Source organism: Bos grunniens, chromosome 28, assembly GCF_055505025.1.
Source record: "Bos grunniens cultivar Pamir isolate PY7600 chromosome 28, Bosgru_T2T1.0, whole genome shotgun sequence".
NCBI lineage: Eukaryota > Metazoa > Chordata > Mammalia > Artiodactyla > Bovidae > Bos > Bos grunniens.
In genome coordinates, this window is record NC_141192.1 from 5,458,980 (window position 1) to 5,481,028 (window position 22,049).

A 22,049-nucleotide genomic window follows, 5' to 3' on the forward strand; every position below is an offset into this window, starting at 1 on the left:
TTAGGTCAGGAAACTCCCCTGGAGGAGAGCATGGCAACCCACTCCAGTATTCTTGCCTGGAGAATCCCATGGACAGAGGAGCCTGGAGAGCTACAGCCCATAGGGTCACAAAGAACTGGACGTGACTGAAGTGACTTAGCACACATGTGTCAAGTGATAGACTAAACCAGAGTTTCTCAACCTGGACAATACTAACTTCTGGGTCCAGATTATTCTCTGTGGTGGGGAACTGCCCCATGGCTTGTAGGATGTCTGGCGGCGTGATTTCCATCGACTAGATGCCAGTAGCACTCCCCCTGGAATTGTGGCAACCAAAAGTCTCCTGATACCCCCACATGTTCCTGGGGGCCACTAAATTGCCTCTATAGTCCTGAATATTCATTGGAAGGACTGCTGCTGAAGCTGAAACTCCAATACTTTGGCCACCTGATGCGAAGAACTGACTCATTTGAAAAGACCCTGATGCTGGGAAAGATTGAAGGCAGGAGGAGAAGGGGATGACAGAGGATGACATGGTTGGATGGCATTGCTGACTCAATGAACATGAGTCTGAGTAAACTCTGGGATTTGGTGATGGGCAGGGAGGCCTGGTGTGCTGCAGTCCATGGGGTCGGACACAACTGAGCAACTGAACTGAACTGAGAACCACTGGGCTAGGGAATGGGGGTTCCAAGAATTAATCAGACAGCCCTTGCCATTGAAACTCTTTCAATTTAGAGAGGAGACCGCTATGAACAATGGGCCATGACAATACAGTCAGGTTAAACTTTGGGCTGAAGCCAGAGGGGAAGATAAACAGGACAAGGGGGTGGGCAGTGCCCTCTCCACAGCAAGTTTATTAGATACAAAGACAAAGGGTCCTTTTCTTGGGAATATAGGTGAATATATTGAATATCAGTTTTGGTTTCCTGATGCCACAGGGGCCAATTAGAGAGTACTGCTCTTTGAGCCTATAGCAAATGACCCCAGACCACTGTACATTTTGACTTTGTGTGTCTGTTGGGCAGTTTTCACTTCTTATTGTTCAGAGTCTGTCTCCAGCTTCTTGTTTTTGTCTGAAAATGCTAAGGCTTGCTCAGGCCCCTCCTAGAATAATGAAGTCAGTATTGGAAAAGCTGGAGCCTAGACACAGATTTTTTTTTAAGTTTCCCAGCAGGTTAGGAACCAGTGGCCTCAAGAGAGAGGAGAGTGAATGAGGGTTTGTGCAAAGCAGAGCAGGATGTGAGCTTGCTGTATCTCTCAAGATGAAATCCAGTCTCCAGGGGTTAGGTTGGTTCAGTCTCTGGGTTGGGAAGATCCCCTGGAGAAGGAAATGGCAACCCACTCCAGCATTCTTGCCTGGAGAATTCCGTGGACAGAGGAGTCTGGCAGGCTACAGTCCAGGGGAATCTTAAAGAGTCGGACACAACTGGCAGACTAACACTTTTACTTTTCACTTTTCATCTTTTAAGTTGAATATCAAACTAGCTCAATAAAAATATTGAATGCCCAGTTTCTTTCAAACTAGTGTCACGTTCTTCTCTTGAATGGATTCTACAAACTAGTTTTCAAAACATTTAGTTTTCCTTATATAAACTCAGAAATAAGGAGGGATCCTTATCAAATTCAAATCATTTCAGTTGTATTTATTAATAGTTCAGTGCAGCTCACTTCAGTTTCTATGGTGCCTACTATGTGTTCAGCACAAACCTGAAAATTGAGATGCAGATGAGTGAAGAACAGTCTTTGAGAAAAGTGGGCTTTCTTCGTGGTCTAGTGGTTAGGAATCTGCCTTGCTGGTGGCTTAGATGGTAAAGAATCTGCCTGCAATGAAGGAGACCTGGGTTCAATCCCTGGGTCGGGAAGATCCGCTGGAAAAGGAAATGGCATCCCACTTCAGTATTCTTACCTGCAGAATTCCATGGGCAGAGGAGCCTGATGGGTTGCAGTTCATGTGGTTGCAAAGAGTCAGACATGACTGAGCAACTTTCACTTTCACTTTGCAATGCGGAGGACACTGGTTCAAATCCCTAGTCCTGGAAGATCCCACATGTCACGAGGCGACTAAGCCTGCAACTATTGAGCCCATGCGCTGAACCTACTGAAGCCCACACACCTTAGGCTTGTGCTCTGCAACAAGAGAAGCCGCAATGATGGGAAGCCCAGGCACTGCAGCTAGAGAGGAACCCCTGTTCTCCACAACCAGAGAAAGCATGCTCACAGCAAGGGGGCCCAGAGCAGCCAAAAAAAAAAAGTAGAAGCCCCATTGGGGGTTTTCCTGGCAGTCCAGTGGCTAAAAAAAGAAATTCATAAGATCTATATGCAGGTGAGGAAGCAACAGTTAGAACTGGACCTGGAACAATAGACTGGTTCCAACTAGGAAAAGGAATACGTCAAGGCTGTGTATTGTCACCCTGCTTATTTAACTTAGAGTACATCATGAGAAACGCTGGGCTGGAAGAAGCACAAGCTGGAATCAAGATTGCCAGGAGAAATATCAATAACCTCAGATATGCAGATGACACCACCCTTATGGCAGAAAGTGAAGAGGAACTAAAAAGCCTCTTGTTGAAAGTGAAAGAGGAGAGTGAAAAAGTTGGTTAAAGCTCAACATTCAGAAAATGAAGATCATGGCATCCGGTCCCATCAATTCATGGGAAATAGATGGGGAAACAGTGGAAACAGTGTCAGACTTTATTTTTGGGGGCTCCAAAATCACTGCAGATGGTGAATGCAGCCATGAAATTAAAAGACTCTTACTCCTTGGAAGGGAAGTTATGACCAACCTAGACAGCATATTCCAAAGCAGAGACATTACTTTGCCAACAAAAGTCCATCTAGTCAAGGCTATGGTTTTTCCAGTGGTCATGTATGGATGTGAGAGTTGGACTGTGAAGAAAGCTGAGCACTGAAGAACTGATGCTTTTCAACTGTGGCGTTGGAGAAGACTCTTGAGAGTCCCTTGGGCTGCAAGGAAATCCAACCAGTCCATTCTAAAGGAGATCAGCCCTGGGTGTTCATTGGAAGGACTGATGCTAAAGCTGAAACTCCAGTACTTTGGCCACCTCATGCGAAGAGTTGACTCATTGGAAAAGACTCTGATGCTGGGAGGGACTGGGGGCAAGAGGAGAAGGGGACGACAGAGGATGAGATGGCTGGATGGCATCACTGACTCGACGGACATGAGTTTGAGTGAACTCCGAGATGGTGATGGATAGCGAGGCCTGGCGTGCTGTGATTCATGGGGTCGCAAAGAGTCAGACACGACTGAGCGACTGAACTGAAGGAAGATACACTGTGACTCTGGTCTGGTCACTCAACCATCTATTCAGTGCTGGGCCAGAAAGTGTGATGAATTAGGTAGGGGATCTGAACATTTGGAAATGTCCCCTGTGAAAGGCAGAAAATAGCTGGATTTAGAACCACCATAGAGAAGAATGGAATGTTCTTCCTGCAGGGGTTGCATGGGGGCCATACAAACTGTGGTCAAAAGGAGGACATGGCTGGAACTTGACCAGGATCCAAGAATCACGGGAGTCAAAGCAGCCAGGCAAGACCACCAGGACGTCACCTAGTTTGGAAACCACCCAGCAACCCTACCAGCAAGACCAGCATGTGGGGCAAAGTAGCAGTCCAGACCAGACCAGCTGCATCAGAGGAGAGAGCTCCATACAGTGAGAGCATGAAGCCTCTCCATGGGGAAAAGGAGCAGGAGCAAGGAGAGGATATATAGAATACTGAGCATCCACCAAGGAGGCCAACTGAATCTACAGCGACTGAGACAGTCTGTCTGTGGCTGACCGATTGTGTCTTTTGTAGCCAAGTCTGTTTCCTTAGTGCCCAAGAGTGGGGCTGGAGACTTGTGAAGAATGTTCTGGAAAACAAAGAGGCCATGTTATCTTTGCACATCTGAGTAAAAGGAGGAGTCAAATCAAAGCTCAGCTTTGTATTGCATCATCTGTTCAGAACTGTTGTTTGTTGTCATTCGTTCACTCAAGCAGTATTTATCTTGAATGGTGGTATTCTAAGTATGTGAATACTAGTATTCTAAGACTAGTATCTATCCGATAGCTCCTAGGGCTAGGATTTGTGTTAGGCAGCAAGAGTGAAACAGTAAGATATTCACAGTCCTCGCCTTCATGGAGACTGTCGTCTAGCCTGGAGAGAGCAAATGAGGCTGAGATAACTTTTGTTAAGTGCCTGCTGTATGTCACGTAATGTATTCAGATGCATCATCTCTGTAACACTTCATAGCAACCTCGTTTTGTGGATAGGGATAAAAAAGCATCGGTCATACCTAGACGGGTCATGAGAGTTAGGGTGCATTTGAGCGCGCGCACACACACACACACACACACACACACACAGGAAAACCGACACACACATCTGAAAGATGGCGGTGCACCTCCATTCCCTGCAGTTATCTCAAATGCCTCTCAGCATCTGGCCTTGATGCTTGGAGTCCCCAGAAAACATGTCTTCAAAGCTTTCTTGAAGTCCTGGAGGGGGTCGTGCCTGGAGAGGTGTGAGGGATGAGTCTTTGTTGTGTTATGAGAGGACCCATCCCGCAGGTGGCACATGGGGGCTGTTTTGGCCCTTTCATATTTTACTGCAGATGTGTGTTCATCCATTCTGGGTGTAAAGGGACACTCAGCGTTTAAAGAAAATAATTGGAAATTGTAAGTATTAATAAGTTGGGGATCAGGGTGGCTTTGGGTGTTAAGCAAGCCTACTCAGCTGTTTTCCACATGCACTGCATCGCAGTAGCATTGGTAACTATAGGTCTAGTTTTAAAACAGTGTGTGTGTGTGTGTGTTAGTCACTCAGTCGTGTCCATCTCTTTGCAACCCCATAGACTGTAGCCTGCTCAGCTCCTTTGCATATGGAATTCTCCAGGCAAAAATAATAGAGTGAGTTGCCATTTCATTCTTCAGGGGATCTTCCCAACCTAGGGATTGAACCTGGGTCTCCTGCATTGCAGGCAGAGTCTTTACTGTCTGAGCCACCAGGGAAGCCCTTTAAAACAATATAAAACCACAAATTCATTAACATAAAAGTACATTGTTAAGAGCCAGATAACCAAGGGCAATGGAACTGTAGGCCAGAAAACATAGGCTAATGGAAGCTGTTAATATTAGCCTCAGTTCTGAGCTTCCTGGCAGGCAAGGCAACAGTAGAACTCGACAGAATGCATAGTCTTCAATGCTTACTATGAAGATGAACGCCACTGGGAGAGAGGCTTCTATTTCTGATTTTATTTTTTAGTTTAGTGCTCTGGGAGGCATTTATCACATGAGTTTCTAGATAAGGGACATAGAACAACATAATGGATAGTGTCTTTGCTTGCAGTTTTACAAACAATGCAAATGTGATTCATATGGCTGCTTCTTATATCAGCTTTGGCTGAAAGCCAAAGGCATAAACAAAGAGATTCTAGTTAAGTACAAATTTTTCTGGGGAAAGCCGGAATGATATCACCCAGACTAGGAGCTTCCTAGGGATTTGACCTGGCACAAGGCATAGCTTAAAAGCTTTAGAAGAATTAAAAAGTGGTATTTCTTAGATTGTCTTGCTGGGTTGCTTCTGTTCATTTTTAAGATGTAGCTCCAGTATCATCTGTTTCAAGAAACTTTCCCTGACTCATTGAGGGGGGGTTAGATGCCCTTCAACATGCTCCCTTACTGCCCTGAGCATCCTTCCCCTCCCAAGAGCCCCTGCCTCATTAGACCTGGATGTGTGTGTGTTGAAGATGGTGACATCCTGAGAGGTAGGCATGACCGCAGCTTTGTTTGTATTCCCAGGTCATACAGCGGCTTTAGCACATAGCAGGCCTTTGTGAGTCTTCCTCAGGCATGCCCAAACTCAGAGCAGTTCTTGGAGTAAGGAGAAGTAGTGTACAGAATGGTTAGTGTCTGGGCTTGGCCTCTACTATTGTTTAACCTTGCCACCTTGAACAAGTTAAACACTCTGCTTCAGTTTACTCATCTGTAATATGGGGCTAATAAGTGTACCTTCGATGTAGGATTGCTGAGGATATTAAGGGGATTGATACACAGAACATAGTTAGCACAGCGCCTGGTGCATCCGTCTTGCTTTGAGTGTAATTAGCCATCAATAGTGAACAATGTCTGCTGTCTCTGCAGCTCTTTTGCAAATGTTAGTAGGCAGATGGACTAAGCTATGATCTGTCCATACTGGGCCTTCACATGGCCCCTTGTTGGTCACTTGAAAGCCCTTGGGCTGGTGGGGAACCAGGCTGATACTCTATGCTCTTTGGCTCTCTCAGCTGCCTTTGTCTAGAGGTTGGGCAACCCCATGCAGCTATACTGGGGCAGGTTCGTGGAAGGATATTTGTGACACCCAGGTTGGAACTCCATCTCTGACGCTCTCCAGCCTTCTTCCGGGGCTTCTCACCTTGCCTCAGTTTGCTTTGGGAGGCAATTGAGTCTGTGGCCACCAGCAGACTTGGGATCCTCTTCTGGCTCAGTCTCTTATTTCCTGTGTGAACAAGGGTGGGTCGTGTGACATCAACTGTCTCACCTTTAATCATAGGGATGATGGCTATTATGAAAGGGCTTCCTGGGTGGCCCTAGTGGTAAAGAACCCACCTGCCAATGCAGGAGACATAAGAGATGTGGGTTCAGTCCCTGGCCCGGGAAGATCTCCTAGAGAAGGGAATGGCTATCCACTCCAGTGTTCTTGCCTGGAGAATCTCAGAGACAGAGGAGCCTGGCTTGCTCCTGTCCATAGGGTCGCAAAGTCAGACATGACTGAAGCGACTTAGCACACACGCAGCCTCGTAGGGGGGGCTGTTGTAGGGATTCGGCAAGGCCATCTGTTATGTACCATGCTTGTCTGAGGCCCAGCACGTGATTGGCACACACCCAGTATCAGATGCTATTCCTCTAGACTTTGGGAAGCTCACTTCTCTGATGTCTACACCAGCCTTTTTCTCCATGACATGAATACCCTTTAGAATTCATCTTTTTGAAAACAGCCAGAAAGACGCAGGAAGCCTTAAAGTTTCATGGTGGCTTTATATGAACCAAGGTCCCCAGGGCTTAGTTGTGGGCAGGGGCTGGTGTTTGCCAACCACATCTTGGAGTTAGAGGAGCCCCCGGACAAGCCCTTCCTGCCAGGCCCTCCTGCAACAGACAGGCAGGCTGCCTGACCCTCAGGCCTGGCTGGCCAGTGACGCCAGCCAGCCTCACTGGCCTCCTGTCTGCCTGTGTATATCTAGGCCAGGATGGGCTTCTCAGGGCCCTCTTCACACTAATTGCATTTTCTGCCATAAAAGACACACAGATATTTTACTAGAAAAGGATTCAGGAAAAAGAAAAGAGACATACTTTTCACCATGCTTGTGTAGAACGTGATGTGTGAAGTGGCTTTTTTTGTTTCTTTTTCTTTTTGAGAAGAACATATTATTTTGTTAATGTAAATATAGTGTACTGTGTACTAGAGTCAAAAAGGAAGCCTTAAGTTTAGGCTTTGTAGAAATCATAGCCCTGGAGGGAAATATACACACACCTTGAAATATGCATGGTGCAGGGGCCACTCACGTGAATCTCTTCTCTCAGAGGGATCCCCTAGACTCTGTCTCTGTCCCTCCCCCTGGCCTGTTGGTACATCCTTTCAGCTGAATGTGTCCTAGGTGAGTGGCTACCTCTGCTATCCCCAGCCATTCTGGGATTTTCTTATATTTTCTGTCTCTGTCAGTAGGGATACTTCCAGCCACTATTTTGGGGCATCCTGTGGGCACTCTGGACTCAAAGCCATTTGTCTGTTTCCTTATTGTTACTTTTGAGGGCAGAAACGTGTTTTGCACTCTGTTGTCTTCACCATTTTGCTCATCGTCCCTCTTCCTACCTAGGGCTTTTAATGGCTTCCTTCTTCCTTTAAGTCTTTCTAAACCTTCTTATGCTTCCAGCCCAGGCCCTCCATGAAGCCTTTCCCACCTTCCAGGCTGCTTCCCCATCTCCCTTTCAGAGGCCCCTCAAGCCAGCTCACCCAACCACAGACTGCATGCACACCTGCTTTTCACCCCTCTCTTCCCAACAGAACAGGCCTGACTGGGGAAAGACACATCACCCATGGCTTCCCTCGTTGCCTTCAGGCTCACCTTCAGCGAGGACATGCCTAAGAAACCCTCAGCCTGGATTTATGTTAAAGGAGCCCAGGTTTCTGAATTCTACAGATTCTTAAATCTTTCATCCTTCTAGAGGGATGTGTTGATCAAAGTGAGTCAGTATGTTTGAACTATTCCTTTGAACAGGCTATTATGCATCCCCAAATCTCCCACACATCCGATTGATACCATGTCATTCCCCAGGTTGCAGATGGGTCCTCCCCTGTCCTTACCTTGGGTTACCCGATGTATGGTTATTTAAATGGGCTGCAGAATGAAGCTGTTGAATAAGAATCTGACATTCTTCCCCTCTAGGAGTGATAAACAGAGCCTGAGCCCAAAATGTGCATGTGGGCTTGATCAAGAATTCTCTATGAAATTGTACCTTTTCAGCAGCATGATCGTGCAAAGAACACACTGCCCCAGACAGTCTCCAGGGGCTATAGACTAGAGCAGAGAAGAGTAGCTATCCCGTTCTCATCTCCAAGTCTGGGTGAACAGTCTCTACCACCCTCGCCCCCCACCCTGCCCCAAAGTTTATGAAAATAAGTTAATAAGTTCTGCATGAGAAGTTTTGGAGTTTGAGTTCTCAGCTAGCTTTCCAGGCTCACTGCAGGAAAAATGATGTTCCTTTTAATCTAGTTTTTCCTCCACCTTGCCCTTTTTCATCAGCCCTGGCACAGGCCATTCTCATCCCTACTGGGCCCTCCGTCAGTCTTCTTGGGTTGGTCAGCGTGTTCAGTTGCCAACAATAAAAACCTACTCTAGTTATCTTGAGCATATAAGGAAACTGCTAACCTGAGTGACTTCAGTTTTATTGATTTCTGATTGATGAGACAATTCTGATTTGCTGCCCATGTTTAATCCCTCTTTCCCCCAGACTATTTTAAAATAACAGTGACGTTAAGTGTTAAAAACCCACAAGGTCAAAGAGTCCATGGAAGGAGACAGCAGTGGGTGAGATCTTGGGGCTAGTTTTTGGAAAATAGACAGTGAGTGGCGGATGGTAACTGATTCAGCTGAGGAGAGGGTGTTATAACCCTGGTGCCCTATCATAAAATGCTGTGGTTCCACCTGCTTGACAGCCTTAGAACCCAGACATCACAGAGAGTGGGAAGAGGCAGGTGGCAGAAACCAGCAGAAGTTAAACAGAGACTTGCTTGGTGAGTAGTGGGACCTTTCCTTCCTTTTCTGGCTCTCAGAATGCCAGTAGCTGGCCAATAGCCTTCAGGTAGGATATAGGAAGAATCTTTTCTGGAGAATCTGAACTGGAGAAAAGACTTGCAGAAGCTGAAATTATGGAGAAGAGAGGTGCTTTCCAATGCAAAAGCAAGGAAGCCCTCCAGTCCATGATCTACAGACCACATTCATGGCCTCCAGTGAGCTTTTGAATGGCCCCGGTTGAAGTATGGTTGATTTACAGTGCTGTGTTAATTCTGCTCTACAGCATATAGTGATTCAGTTATACATGTATATACATTGTTTTTTAAAACGTTCTTTTCCATTACGCTTTATCATTGGATATTGAATACAGTTCTCTGTGCTATACAGTAGAACCTTGTTTATCCATAACCCTGTTTATCCATCATATGTAAAAGCTTACATCTACTGACCCCAGCCTCCTCCTCCATCCCTCCTCCAGCCCTCTTCCCCTTGACAACTAGCAGTCTGTTCTCCATGCCCATGATCCTGTTTCTGTTTCATAGACAGATTCATTTGTGCCATATTTTAGATTCCACATATAAGTGATATCATATGGTATTTGTCTTTCTCTTTCTGACTTGCTTCATTTAGTATGATAATCTCTAGTTGCATCCATGTTGCTGCAAATGGCATTTGAATGCTTCACTTGAAACATGAAAGAACAACCAAGGATTATTATGCATTTGAGGGACATCTCTTCGAGAGTACAAAACAAAAATGAAAAAGGGCAACTTAGTTCAGGGAACAGAATAAAACATCAAAAACCATATTACTGATGATCTTCAAGAAATTAAAAATGTTTCTTGCTTAAGACACGAACAGAAATTATGTAAAAGAATGGAGAGTGCAACATAGCAACTGAAGGCAAAAAAATAAGACTGAGTTTTAAAAAATCCAATAGAACTATTAGGCAAAGTTGAGGAAAGTATAATCAAAAGTAAAGAGATATAAAATGAGAGACAAAACTTGACAGAAGTTAATGGTTCAGTCTATAAAGTTCAATATTCTTCTAGCAGAAATTCTAGAGAAAGAATAGATGACAATGAAGAGAAGGCAAATATCAAAGACATAAACAGGAAAATATCTAGGAACAAAAGGAATATGTCTTCAGACTAAAAAGTCCTATCAACCATTTAGCTCTTAGCCAAAATAGAGGAAAAGAAGACTCACATTAAGGTACTTCAATGCCAAGTTTCTAAGCACCAAGGAGAGAAAGGCAGGAATGTGGCACAGGGGTTTGGGGTGGGTCATTGAAAGAGGGAGAGAGGAAGAAAAGAAGGAGAAGGAGGAGAGGGGGAGGATGGGCAGGTGACATAAAGGGAACAAGGAGCAGAATGACATCAGGATGCTTAGGGTTAATGATGGATGTGAAAAAACCCTGGAGAAACAACTATTTCCATGGATGAGTTAGTGCGTGCGTGCTAAGTCACTTCAGTCGTGTCTGACTCTGTGCAACCCTACGGACTGCAGCCCACCAGGCTCCTCTGTCCATTGGATTCTCTAGGAAAGATTACTGGAGTGGGTGCCATGCCCGCCTCCAGGGGATCTTTCCCACCCAGGGATCAAACCTGTGTCTCTTACGTCTGCCTGCTCTGGCAGACGGGTTCTTTACCACTAGTGCCCCCAGTCCCCTATTATGTCTAGGTAAAATCATCAATTAATGTGATAGAAAAAAATTTAAAAATTGCCAAACATGCATAGACTTGCAAACTGACAGCCCAAGTCTATGAACCTTTTCTTAGGAAGATGTTGTAGCATGAGCTTCAGAAAAATAAAACAAAAACCAAAAAAAATAAAAGGAAGTAAAAACAAGTATGGACAATCCAGCCAGCCGAACAGATAAGGAGAGTCTCAGGACAGCCCCCTGTCATCCAGCAGGAGGGCAGGGGTCCGCACAGGAGCAGGGGAGAGGGGGCTATCTCTGGGGAGGAGGGGGACTGAAAGCCTCTGTTCTGTGGCTGAGCATTTGGACAAGTATATTCTAGAACTTGTACAAATAAATACAAATCACAGTAATTCCTAAGGTAAGGAAAGCTAACGTTGTACAAGCAATAAAATACTCATCATAGTTCACTGCTTGGCTTAGTAGGGGCTGGTGTTTTCATAATATGTCTCTCAGTTTCGGAGGTTGAAGTGCAAGATTAAGCTGCAGGCTGGCTTCCTCCAAGGCCTCCCTTCCTGTCTTGTAGTGAGTTTTGCCTTCTTTCTTCACCCTTGCTTGGCCTGTTCTCTGTGAGCTTGTATCCTTGGTGTTTCTTACTCTTTGTTATAAGGACACCAGACAAACTGGATTAGGCCCATCTTACTGGCGTCATTTTAATTTAACTCTTTAAAGGCCTTGCCGCTAAACATTGGGTTGGCCAAAAAGTTCGTTCATTTTTTCCCATAGCACATGATAGAAAAACCGCAACGAACTTTTTGGCCGACCTCATACAATTGCATTTTGAAGGGCTTCCACATATAAATATGGAGGGGCCACAGTTCAGCACATAGCCTTCTGAGGACGTTTCTGTGAATGCCTTTGTGGTTCTTCAAGGTAGGGATATAAATACAATATATGTCAAACTTTCTCAGCGTAGATTTTTTTTTTTAAATAGGAGAACTTTTATCATCTCCTAAACCTTTTCCATTTAGTAGACCACAGTCTGGAAGCTCGCAGTTCACAGGGTAAAAGCCAGATGTGACTGCATAGCATAGGCCCTGCTGACGGGGGCCTGGCAGTATTTCAGCTTGTAACTCATGCTTTGTGCTACGAGCCCTTCCACCCCCGATTATGGGCCACAGTGTGGCCATCAGTGAGGTTGGCTCACATGCACATTTAACTCCAGTTCAGAGCTACTGGAGCCAGACGATGCTGTGACTGCCTCACCAACAGACCATGGGCATGGTGAAGCTGCATATCATAAGAAAGAAACTGCTAGAAAGAATGGATGTGTGGTCTCAAGGGCTTCTCCACAGGGCTGGTCTACCTTTCTGGAATGCAGCTCTAACCATATGTCTCCCCTCCTCACTTGCAAGGCCAGAGGAGATTCTGGTCAGGACGTTTGGAGAGCTCCGTGATGTGACAGGCCAGGGCAAGGTACGTGACATTACAGGCCTGGGCAGGTGAGTGAAGAGTTAGTGAATACACTCCGGGAAATAAATAAATTAAATTAAAAACAAACAAACAAACAAAAAATTAACTTGAAATAAAAAGTTTCTGTAAATCCAAAAAAAAAAGAAAGTGAAAGTGATGGTCTTGTTCGACTTGTTCGACTTGTTCGACTCTTTGCAACCCCATGGACTATGTAGCCCACCAGGCTCCTCTGTCCATGGGATTCTCCAGGTAAGGATACTGGAGTGGGTTGCCATTCCCTTCTACAGGGGATTTTCTTGACCCTGGGATCGAACCTGGGTTTCCTGCATTGTAGGCAGATTCTTTACCATTTGAGCCACCCAGGGAAGGAAATGAAGCTTTAGTTGAGGGCTGCCATAGAGAAACATTGGTTAGTGCAAGTTAGAGGATTGGCTATAGGGTTCAAATTGTATTTTTCTGTACTATACTTCATCCATGAGCTAAGAAACCTCCATGGCTACTTTTGATTATAAATGATTTTTACCTTTTCTAATTACTATAGAACTACATCCTTATTCATAAAATATGAAGATATGACTCAGCCACCATGATCTATTAACTGAATGCCCCATTTCACCTCCAGGGTTGCACATGTTGTCTCCTTAGACTGAAAGACCCTCCCGTCCCATCAGGACCCACCCCCAGCATGGGGGCTTCCACTTGCCAGAGGCAGGAGTTAGTATCTGGTTCTTGATTTTCTGAAAACATCTTCATCCCTGCACTTTATCCTTTGGCCTAGTGGAATTCTCTCTCTGTTTGGGTTTGTCTCTCCCTGCCAGCTCGTTTTACTCAAGGATGGAGCCTGAGACCGCCTTATCTCCATGTGCAGCATCCTTCCTGACACCTGACCTCGTAGATACCCTGGGCATGCTTGCTAAATGGGTGTGTGGGTTCTGCTGCTGTCTCCCTCTCACCTCATGGCTCTTCCTGAGGATGACACCTCCTCTTTGACTTCTCCATCCCACTGATCTCATTAATCCACAATGTGGATGAGTCAAGGAATCCTGTTTTTCTCCCTGGGGCCTCCATCATGCCCTGCTGTTTCTTCAGGAGGCCTGTGGAGTGAATTGCTTTCTAGCCTGAAGCTTCTTAACTTCTGCTGGTGGCCTTCCCCTGGGCCTTGTACTGCTAGCTGGGCACTAGCCAGCACTTGGCCCTTCCCTGGGCCACAGCCGACTGGTACCAGGGAGGACAGAGTCAAGATGAGTCATGTCCACCCTGACTGAGCACTCAGGGTAGGGGTGAGCCTCTCCTGAGCTTCCTGGCCCTCTGAGTCTGTTAGGACTGATGGCTACTCAAGACATGGGAACAGGCTGTCCTGTGCTATTGTGATTTGGGCTGTGTACCTGGGCCCTCCCTCCTGGGCAGAGATGATGTTATTCCTGTCTGTGACTCCAAAGAGCTGACCATTTAGCTGTAAACTGTTAACAGTTTGTAGGCTTCACTGTCTTCTTCTATTAAGAGGCTATCATAATTGATCACCTTCCATGGTTGTTGCAAGGATTACTGACAATGTAGTTGAGGTTTACATTTTAGAATAAGCGTGTCATAGTTCATACAGAAAATCTGGTCATGGAAAGATGAGTGTGGATTTGAGGCAAGAATTTCAGAGGGCTACAGTAATGCCTGTGTGGACATTTTATGTTTGTTGATGCATTAGTATTAATCCTTTTTGTTTGTGTCCCATTTTCCTCCCACAAAGTGAATGAAATACAGTTATTTGTGTGTGTGTGTTGTGTATATATATGCACACATGCATGGAAATAGGAGAGTTTAAGGTTTAAAACTGTCCTGGGGGTCAAGGTCATGCCCAATACCAAGATGATTAGATGAAACCAGTGGGGTGCCTCACATTAAGGCAGGTGGCAGGATGTGGTTGGTGGTAAATTCCTTCGGTGTGTCTTCTACTCCGGGCACTGAGCTTGGAAGCCTTGTGTTCAGAGAGTTTTCTCTCCAAACGATGCCATCTCGTGGGTAGTGCCTTTCCAGGCTCTTTGTGCTGGCAGTGGTGGTGGAAGGCGGGCAGCTAGGCCACATCCCTGGGGATGAAGCACGCCTGTATTTGGCTTCTGCATCTCTTCAGTACTCCTTTTAGCAGCTCAATGCAAAGTGTCACGGCTTCACTGTTGGGCTCAGAGGACTCCTAGGCTCCTGACCGCACCTGGGTCTGGGTTCCAATTGTACAGAGGCTTTGTACTTGATAAGAAACCATCTCAAAGGCTGTGAAGCAATTTCTACTGTGGATTCTAAAAGAAATAGATTCCTCCTTCTTTTCACTGAGTTTGCCACACCCTCTCTTCCTTATTCCCCAAGACTGTGGAGCCCCGCCCATGAACTCTGAATCATTTTCAGGGGATCCATAATCCCAAGCCAAGCGCCAAGATGAGCAGCTGTTGATACCCCAGCTCCCCAGCCCCCTGTGCCCATCCTAGCACAGGGTGTTTCCTGGGTTTCCTGGGTCACGAATCAGCGACTTGTTTTCTGACAACTCCCGAGCCAGGGAACTCCTCCCCAGCACCCCGAGGAAGAAGTGGTTCTTGTCTCCAGAACTAAAAAGAAGAGATTTTTCTTCCTATTTCGTTCTCCCAAAAGTCAGGCTCATAAAAAAGAATACAAATTGCACCCAGCAGCTCTTATCAGCTTGGTAAAGAATTGCTACTTTCAACTTTATTGCCTTAAAAAGAATTCAAACGCTTCCATCTTTTAAAAACAATTTAGGTTGGGAAAAGGAACTAGATATGTGTGCAGAAATGGCTTGCCTGGTACGATTTGAAGGGGTCATGGTGTTAACCTTGAACACTGATGCTTTAATTGAGTGACACAGACAGTGTAGTTGTTCTCCCAATGGATGTCCCACTGTGGGTCTCAGACTCTGGGGCTGAGAAACCACACGTGTGGGACAGGCCTCTGAGGTATCATGTGACCCAGTGGCAGGGGAGAGACATTTCTGCCTCAAACAGTCCCCATTCTCTCCTTCAGCAGCATCTGATGCTGTGGGTCCCTGGAGCTGGTCTTTGCATGCACACAGCACTGGTTCAAGCTCTAGTATCAACATGCAGATACCTGTGGGAGGGAGAATAAGAAAGCATTTAATCAGTTTTAGACTTTACTTTGCTTCTGTCTGAAAATCATTTGAAGCTGGAGCTGAACAGCAGAGTGTATGAGGAATAGTTCAGTGCAGCCACCTGCCACCCAAGATGAGTGTCCCCTGCCCCCTGGGGGTCCGTGTGGTGAGATTGTACACAGCCCACTGCAGAGACTGACGGCTGCTCTCATCAAATCAGAGCAAGTGTAAATAAGCTCAGAAGCCTTGGCTTTACTGTACACCCTAATCCCCCAAATGATTATGGAGATCATTTGGTATTCCTGGTATACCTGGAATACCTTTCTCCTCCATCATGCAAGATTGGCAGAAAAGCTGACTCCCACCCCCTCCCATCAGGACAGCTTGGGTGTCTGTGAGAGTGAGAACATGGAGGGCCTAATTTGGCTTCTCTGCCCTCCAGGTGGCAGGGAAATTATGGACCACTGATTAAAATCCAAGTATCCATCAGTTGCTACTCATCGGTACCGCCTGGCTTCACTTCTTCAAGTTGATCTTATTAAACAGATCGTGCCTGCGAGCAGACTCCATTTCATTTTTCTGCTGATATTAATGTTTCCTCATAAATTGTCCACATGTAGCATATTCTCACTTTTTATTACAGTCAATTGCACTTCCTGCACAGCCCTGGAACCTGTCTCTATTTCATCTGAAGCATCAAGAAATGACCTGTAATGAATCTTCATCCCCCAGAGGCCGTGGGCTGGCCCTTCTGCCCTCTGTGCAAAGTGGGAAGGCAGTTTAGAAGAGCTGTTTATCTCAGACTTGGTAAACAGTGGGGACCGAGGCCAGGGATGCGTCATGATTGACTAGAAATTGTTAGATCCGTCAGATTTTCACATGTACTTAGTCCATTATGCTTTCTTTTTTTTTCCCCAATAGCAACATAATAGTTTTTCTGAGATCAAAGCAAGTCTAAGAAACAAATCTCATGAATAACTCTCTCTGGTGTGATGGTAATATCCTTTTAAATGCCATTGATGGACCAACCAAGCCCAGAAATTAGTGTATTGTTAGGCGGGATATAGGATAAACGGGGACTTTCATCAGGAGGTTCGGAACTCAGCAGAAGTGAAGAAATGATTACCTTCCCACAGAAAAGCTCTAAAATTTGATTATGTTTCCATCAGCTTCTAAAGGTCATGATATCTTTCATTTATCTGTCTTTTACATTCACTTCATTTCAGTCTCAGGTTCTCTCAGAGTTGCAGAGAAAGGATGCTGCTTTGAAATACAGGCAGGACTTACTTTGCATGGCATGATGTAAACTGGAAATCAAATGCATGTTGATCCCGTGGGAAGTGAGGACACAGGTCTCATGTGTGTGGCTTTCCATTAATTCGGTACCTGCTGTGCAGAGCTGTGGTTGCCTGTATGTCAGTATCCCCTTGTGCTGTACTGAGCTTCCTACTTATGCCCCTGACCTTCCTCATACTGAGCACCAGCAAATATCCAGGAGTGTGGACGCACCCGTTCATTCCTTCCATAGACATTTTTCCGAAGTTCGTCATCTGCCAGGGCTGTGTGGTGACTACATCAGACCTCAGCCCTGGAGGAACTCACTTCTTGGCGAGGGGCTGAAGGCTGCCTTCCATATACAGAAGCCCTGTGGCAATCAGAGGATCACTTGACCCAGGAGTTCTGGGGAAGGATGGTGGCAGGAAACTCCAGAATCTGGGACCCGACTTTATAGAAGTCTGTTTAGCTCCACATGCCAGGCCTCGCCACTGTCTGCATCGCCTTCCAGCTCCGCTGTCGATTTTGCATTAAACATCTACAAAAAGTGCCGAGTGAGCGTGTCTTTGCTCAGTTCCCAAGTCTGCACAATATGCTCAAAAGCACACGGACTCTGGTGTCTGAAAGGCTGGATTGTACTGCCTCGGCCGCACTGACTTGCTGGGAGACTTCCCCACCTACAGGCTCAGAACCTCTGTCAATGAGCTATCCTGAGGACCCAGGGAGGTTTCACCTGTAAAGGGCTTAGCTCCAGGTCAGGTGGCAGAGTTGTTCAGCAAGTGTCAGTCATTGGACCCAGTATGTAAGTAACCCTCACCTCCGTCCAGCCTGGCCCAGCCAGAGTACTTCCTGCATTCCCAGGCTATAGGCTCAGATCTCCCTCTTCAGTGTCCCAGAGTTACTTTTGGAAGCTACACAAGATTAATTCTGCCACACCTTCCCCAGACGGCCTTGTGTGGCTGTGATACAGGACCCAAGATTCCTCAGTGAGATCTACGAGTAAGGATGGAGCCAGAAAAGCTAAGGAGTAAGAGTAAGGAGGAGCCATGGGAGATGTGGGGAGGGGGAACAGATGAGGGGAAATCCACCAGTTTTCTGGTGAAAGCAAGGCCCCATGGGGTTCTGGAGGCAAGGCTGGAGTACAGAGGGCGAGTATCTGGACCAGAAGCTCAGGCCTTTTCCCGAGAAGGCAGCCCCTGGGAAGCACGGTGTGGCATCATGCAGCTCAGTGCTAACTGCCCTTAATGGGTTTCCTCATGGTAGTTCTGGGCATATCTTCTGAAACTTGGGCCTCATGGTGACTGCTTTGCTGGTCTCCTTGAGCTCCTGGGGACCATTCCTTGGGCTCCCGGGACCATCCATAGTCTTGCAACCAGCTCCTCCCCTTCCTTGCAAAGAGGGGCGTTGCACTTGATCATGCTCCAGGGGGGTGACATTGCATAGACAGAATTGTTCCTAAATAGCATGCTGTTGCAAAGACAGCAGTGGGTCTTTAAAGTTAGCTCCATGTCTGTCCTTGGGAAAATGCCAGGCCTTGGGCTCCAGGGGGGGACTGTTCTGAAATGTTAGAGTTGGGGTTTTAAAAAGATGCTTATCGTCGACAAGCTTTCATTATCTCAGGCTCCCAGTGTTGGGGGAGGGGGATGGAGACATGGCCAACAATTAACACATACACAAATAGTCAGTGGCATTTGCACTTTGTAAAATAAATCCTCAGTGATGTTGCTGGAAGGCTTCCATGTGGAGGTTTTTTCCACTCCATTTAGTATTTCTTGAGGCTAAGATAAAGTGAAATAGGCTCAGACTTGAGAAAGGCAAATGAAACAATGGTCTCAGACTTAGGAGGACAAGTTAACCTGGGAAGGTAGGCGCCATGACTCATAAGGGTATTTTCTTAGATACGAAAAAAGAAAAGATGGTTTTGTTCCCATGGTCAGAGGGCCAGGCCTGAAAGCTTGTACACTTGCTCTGATGGGTGACCAGGCTTTTGGGAGAGCCGCATGCTCAAGGGGAAAGAACACATGTTTAGGGGACAAAAGGGCCCAAGTTCAGATTCAGTCTCTGAATCTGAGGGGCCTATGCAAGTCTGAGTGTAGATGTAGATCTTAGTTTCTCTGCTGTGAAATGGGAATGAGAACTTTCCTGGCTTCTTAGGTTGCTGTGAATAAAGTGAGACCTGTGGCTTGTGAAGTAGATGTGTTGTATTGAAGTATCTGGCTGGTGCTTGACAAAAGCAGTTTCTCCTCACTCTCAGAAATAGCTGCAACTTGGTCCTGCCTGAAAGGCTGAGAACACAGGACCAAGCTGGAGCTACTTCTACTGATCCTTCAGGACCCCTCTCTTCTCTGTTTCCTTCCAGGCATTTGTATATTAGCACCGATTCTTACCTCTGTGTGGGCAAGAGGCCTCTTCAGCTCCTTCCAGGCAAGCAGCCCCACACATCCCATTCTTGGCTGTGCTTTCTGTCCAGAGCGTTTGGGAACCAGGAGCTGGGGTTTGGTCTGCATCTAGTTCTCTATGAAAACTGTGGGATCAAAGTAGCTGGGTGGCCAGGACAGGATCTAAATGTCCCCTGGTAGGTCTGTAGGCTGGCATGTCCCATGTCACTCATACCCCAGCTCTGTAGATGCCACTGGCCATGGAAAAAGGCTCTCTGAGGTTCAGACAGGAGCTGCTGCTCACAGACGAGAAGACGCATTCCCTTCCTCAGGTGTGGGAAGAACAGCTGCTTTCCGTTTCCTTTAAGTGGGGTCAACCTATGATAGTGTGCTTTATCAGAACCAGGGCAGGTGTCCAGTTCAGCCTCTGTGTGAGATGTTCCTTCCTGTGGCTGCTTATGTCCACTATCCCAGCCCTAGCCTGGGCTACATGCCACCTAAGCATCTTGGGTCTCCTCTTCTATTTGCAAGGGGTTAAAGCAGGAGTCAGTATGATTCTTTACAAGTTTCCACCTCCTCAGTTCTTCTTCTAAAGCTCTCTTCTTGCCAGTCTATTGAGGGAACCTAGGAGCCAGGCCTTTGGGCTCTGATGGTCAAGGCATGGCCTTTTAGGGACTCACAGCAACCACCTAACCAGGGCTCCTTTGCTATTACTATAAGCAGCCCTTGGGTTCATTGAGACCTAGTTTCTGGGGCCCGCACGTCTGTGCAGAGCTCCTGCAATTGCTCAGGACTCTATCTCCTGCTACTGCATTCTTTAGTGAGGAGTCTCAGTGCCCCACTGCAGGAGAGAAGCGTGGTTTGAGGAAACCAGCTGCCCTACTTGCAGTGGGCCAGCGACCAGGAACCCACCCAGAGCAGAAGGTCAGGTCTGCTCCCTGCCCTGCTCGTGGAAAGAAGGGGCCACCCTTTACTTATCTAGCTGCCCAACACTCCTCTGCAGATGCCAGCAGTAAACCTGTGGCATGGCTGAGATGACAAAAGCAGAAACCCACTTTGTGCTGCTTTGAAGGGTCTATGAACTCAGGGAGGAGGAGTGCTCACCACATTTGCATGGTGTGTTTATTATTGGTCTTTAGGCCACTTTTGGCTCTGTGATGTCATGGGATGAGACTCCTGGCTCTCACCAGTAACCAGGAGAGTTGAAACAGCTGCTCTATGTGGCTAGTGCTATCTACTGAATGAAAAAAACAGGAACACATGAGTAATTACTGTGTAATGTATAGAAATGTATAGAGATTTCTATGTATTCAAAAAAGACCATCGAGTGACAACCAGGCAAGAGATGTGAGTGAAAGGAATGGGGAGGGTCTTCGTGTTCACTGATCATCCATATGAGCTTCTTTCTGGGATGGAGGCTTCAACTTAATTTCATGTTAGTTCTCACAATATTTGTAAGATGGGGGTGCTTGTCTCAGGTTGGGTTCCCAGAAGCCAACTTTGATGTGAGAGTTTGTGTGATGACGATTTATTAAGAAGTTTTCCCAGGGGAATTAAGAAGAGCCCAGCAAGGGAGTGGGAATGTGGATCACGGAAGTAGAGGCAGCCAGCAGTGAGGCCGTGTGGGCTGGTCCGGCAGAAGGAACCTGGAAACAGTTGAGCTTACACTCCAAACAGTCCCCATAGTGGAACGGGGCAGCTGGGCATCCCCAGTCCTTCGTGAGGGTGTACATTTCCATGAGTGCCAAGGAGAGTTCCGACAGTTGGTCAGTGTCTGCCATTGGCAATGGATGCGCATGGAGAGCCAGCGCGCTCAGAATTCCCAATGGGATTTGAGGGGGCCCAGGGCACAGCATCGATTGTGCTGCCGGCATCTTAACACCCTGCAGGCATGGGGCTGCCACTCAGAGAGGTGGAGTAGCTAACACAGGGGCACTCAGGTAAGTAGAGGCAGACCTGGGATTTGACCATGCTCTGCCTGCCTGCCTTGTCCTGACCTTGCTGGCTCTGAGATAAAAGGGAGATCTCAGGGGCTTCCACCTGCCTCACTTATGGTTGGAGAAGATGAGGGAAGGGTACTTAGAAGGGGACACCATCCTCTGGGCTTGGAGCATTTAGGGCTCTGCCCAGGGAGCTGGCAGCAGTTCTCCAGTCATTGGGGGAGGGGAGGGTGTTCTCGCTAAATCTGCAGTTGCATCTCCTTCTCACCAGCCATCGCAGCTTCTGTGTGAGTTGCACCCTCTGAAAAAGGCTGCAGCCAAGTGCTATTTATCTCCATGTGGGGAAAAGAGGCTTAACAAATTAGCTAATTGCTAATTGGTGAGGGAAAGTAGGACAGGAAAGTTGGCCAGTTGTCCTGTGGGTTTTCTGATCAATTCTCTCCATCATTATCTTCCACACATGAGTCTGAGACCTGGTGGGAAGATGCCTTAGTGTAGCCGGGGCTCTCACCTGCTGCATGGGATGTCCTGGCGGCTGAGTTAGGTCTGCACTGCTGGCTCCTGCAGGGACAGTGGAGGACCTCTCACCTGTACAGGTGCGCCTACACCTTCAAATTCACAAAACTACACATTCTGGACTACAGAGCTCCCAGCTTTGGAGGCTAAGATTCAGGGTTCAGAGCTCTGAAAGAACACAGTATCTTAGGCACATGACCATTCCCAGTGAATTAGGATTCCAAGGAGTAGGGCCCCAGGGTCTGCATTTTACAAAGCTCCCTAGGAGGTTCTTACATGTAGCCAGACTGAGATTCATGGCTGCAGAATGCCAGTGATGATGGGTGTTCCCCCTCACCCATGGTCAACCTCCATGCTGATATTCACTTACCATTCACTGTCCAACTATCTGCCTTCCATTCAATCATTTCTTCGATGAGACCTTGCTGCTCCCGGGGTGGCAAACCATTCC

At 46.8% G+C, this 22,049-nt stretch overlaps 1 protein-coding gene and 1 long non-coding RNA gene across 8 annotated transcripts in view; one reads left to right on the forward strand and one right to left on the reverse strand.

Moving 5' to 3' along the window:
• Window positions 1-22,049, forward strand: part of GRID1 (glutamate ionotropic receptor delta type subunit 1) — a 687,534-nt gene that overhangs the window by 386,692 nt on the left and 278,793 nt on the right. The window lies entirely within an intron of this gene.
• On the reverse strand, window positions 15,058-20,227 carry LOC147342791 (uncharacterized). Its single transcript, XR_015156576.1, has 2 exons — window positions 19,152-20,227; window positions 15,058-15,488 (listed from the first exon to the last, which is right to left on the reverse strand). It is a non-coding gene; the product is annotated as an uncharacterized LOC147342791 (long non-coding RNA).